At 52.5% G+C, this 3,148-nt stretch overlaps 1 pseudogene; it reads right to left on the bottom strand.

Moving 5' to 3' along the window:
• Positions 1-1,243: 1,243 nt before the first annotated feature.
• LOC118634436 lies at positions 1,244-2,815 on the bottom strand (annotated as a pseudogene).
• Positions 2,816-3,148: the final 333 nt, after the last annotated feature.

The raw sequence follows: 3,148 nt of genomic DNA on the forward strand, positions 1-3,148 counted from the left end.
TCCCATAAGCTCCTCACCTCCTTTCACTGAGCCAAGGTGTTAGCAGAAGGGACAGGATGGGGTTGGGTCCAAGACTCAGGCATCACCAGCCTGTGGGTACTACTGCAGCTCTTAGGCCTCTCCTTCCCCAGCACCCTGACTGGCCAGTCTCAGTCCTGCCCACCTCGGTGGCCTGCAGCCCTCTGCCAGCCGCAGTGCCCAGTGTGAGGCAGGAAGAGATGGCCGCAGCCCCGAGCTGTCGGCTGCATCTCCTGAGTCTGGATTTGCTCCCTGGCCATTGACAGGGTGGTCCTTAGCCTAGAGGGCAGGAACTTCAGGAACACGGTTTGGGGCACCAAATAAAAACATGGCCTGCAGCTGACTACTCTTAGCAGGGGCATGTGAGGTCAGGGAGGGAAGAGAAGCTCCTGGTGCTTGGCAGGCACGGTCTGAATCTTGCCTGCCGGCCCCTGGAGTCGGGCCTGGCACATGGCAGAGGCTCCAGACATGTTTGCTGACCAACCCAAACGGCCCTGGCAGCTCACAGCACAGCTGGCTGGATCTGCTCCTGGCACACGTGGCAAAGAATCAGTCCAGTTCCCAAGAGCCTTTGGTTACTGGCCTGCCTTCCCAATTGGGAGCGATCCACATGGGAAGTGGGGCTCCAGTGGTCTGGGAGAGCAGCTCTCTCCTGCCTCTTACTCACAGGCTGAGCTTTAGGTTTTCTTTTCTTTATTGATTTGAGAGAGAGAGGAAGGGAGGAGAGAGAGAAACATCAGTGAGAGAAAACATCAATTGGCGGCCTCCTGCATGCCCCTCACTGGAGATTTTTTTTTTCAGTCCTCACCCGAGGATATTTTTACATTTATTTTCATACAGAGTGGGAGGGGGAGAGAGAGAGAAACATTGATGTGAGGGAGACACATCGACTGGTTGCCACCCACACAACCCCAACTACGTCCCCTTGGCTGGAATCAAACCCGGGACTCTTTGGTCTGCAGGCCGACACTCTAACCACTGAGCAAAACTGGCCAGGACACCCCCCACTGGGGATCGGGCCCACAACCTGGGCATGTGCCCTGACTGGGAATCGAACCGGGGACTTCTTGGTGCATGGGTCGACACTCAACCATGGAGTCACACCAGCTGGGCAGCTTATATTCTTCTTACAACAGGATGCAGACGATCTCAGATGCAGGCGATGGCACTCCTGAGGCTCTAGGAGAAACATCCACCCAGGACAATGGGTATAAGGGTCCAGGCGATTGTCAGCAAGTCCCGTGAGACGACAGCTGCAGTGCTAATTGCTGCAGGTTCTGCACGTGACAGCCTGACAAGGGTCAACCTAGAGAAGAGCTCTGGTCAACAGTTCTGGGATGGCTGGCAGTTCACCTGTCACCTTGGCCAACAGAAGTTACTGGTCGTTTCGGGGCAGCAATGGCAATTACTTGCCAGGCACCGGTACTCCGTGTCTCCTGTGGGGTTATCTTTGAACACTATGGGCTCATTTGAGTCGACGATGCGATTCTCCAAAATGTCACTTGCTTTTAAAAGGTGATAAGAAATAGGCAAGGTTCCATTTATGGATTGGCAATTGACGTCTATGGTCTGTCCTTTTATCACCTCACACTTGGAGTCATAAAAAATCCTGGGCCTGGAGAGCATTTCATACAGTTATCCGAACTGGGTCGCTTTTCCTGAACACCTTGCCGATGCCTGCGATGCACCTGTATATCCCATGGTCCCATTCTGAGGCTCTCTTGGTGAAAGTATTAGTGTGTGACACAGTCGTCTCCCTTCTGGATGGTGAAGTTGTCTGCAGTTGCTCCTGAGGTGGCACCCCACAGGTGCAGGCTGTCGCCTTGGTCCAGACCAGTGATGGAAGATTCTACCTTCGGTTTGGAAAAAAGCTCTGTTATGTGGACCACGATGCTGCTGACTTTGGATAACTCGCTGGTTTCCACTTGGCACGTGTAGTTGCCATTGTTGTCCACTGTGGCCATCGCTGAGTAGGTGGCCGTGTTGCCCTGCCTGCTGTGCGCCACAATAGTCTTGTCCTTCTGGATTATGATTTCCCGAAATGCCAGGGCCTGTGTGCCACCTGAATGGTGCAATTAATGTGCATTGGAGTACCTTCTAAGATCGGCTCCTCAGGGTGGATGCAGAACCTGAGACCGGAGAAGGATTCCCTCACGGTGACCATGTGGCTCCTGGTGGTTTCAGAGGTCTCGTGTCTCACAGAAACGATGCTGGCTTCACATCGGAAATAGATCACACATTCCTGCTCCTCGACTGTGAATTCCAGCATCACGGAATCCTGGTTTGGAGAAGATATTTTTATTTTTGACTTGGTATCTTTTGTTTCTAGGTTGACTTTTCCTCTGGGACAGAAAAACTGATCATCACGACCCCATCTTCTAGCACCTCGTTCTTGTCCAGCATCACTCTGGGAGGGGGCGCTCCTCTCAGCAATACCTCCTGCTCCTGTGTGGTTTTCACCTTGCTCAGAACCACAGTGCATTTGTATATCCCTGCACCGTAGACCCAGGCTTGGGAGACGATGTCTCTCTCTGTGATCTTCGTGGAGGAGACACTGCAAAACAGCACATCGTCCTTAGAGAACAGCACCCAGTGCTGAAGCTTGGCATGAGATGTGGTGCTGATGTCCACTGCACCGCAGGGTCAGGTTCTCCCCGTTTTGCACCTCCTTGTTTGGCAGGATTCCCATGTTGATGCTGTTGGTGGTGAAAGAGTTTTCTTGAGCCTTGAGGCTTGAACAGAGCAGAAGTGTCAGCAGGGCTCCTGGCCACATCTCACCTGTAGTCAACCCCAGCTGAATCCTAAAGCCAGACTCCGGCCAGTTAGTTCTGCTTTTGGGCCATGCTCCTAAAGCAGAAGATGCTTCCCGTGCACTGCAGGTGAGGAACTGCTCAGTCTCAGTGTGGCTTCTTTAATTCCGTAGTTGTAGGACTTTCATTCAGCTCGATTTCAGGTGGTTCTGGGGGATGGTGGTTCTGTAGTTTACTTGTAATTTTTTTTTTTCTTTATTGATTTTAGAGAGAGAGGAAGGAAGAGGGAGAGAGAGATAGAAACATTGACGAGAGAGAACATCAACTGGCTGCCTCCTGCATGCCCCCCACTGGGGATCAGGCCCACAACCTGGGCATGT

Source organism: Molossus molossus, unplaced genomic scaffold (assembly GCF_014108415.1).
Source record: "Molossus molossus isolate mMolMol1 unplaced genomic scaffold, mMolMol1.p scaffold_m16_p_19, whole genome shotgun sequence".
Classification (NCBI taxonomy): domain Eukaryota; kingdom Metazoa; phylum Chordata; class Mammalia; order Chiroptera; family Molossidae; genus Molossus; species Molossus molossus.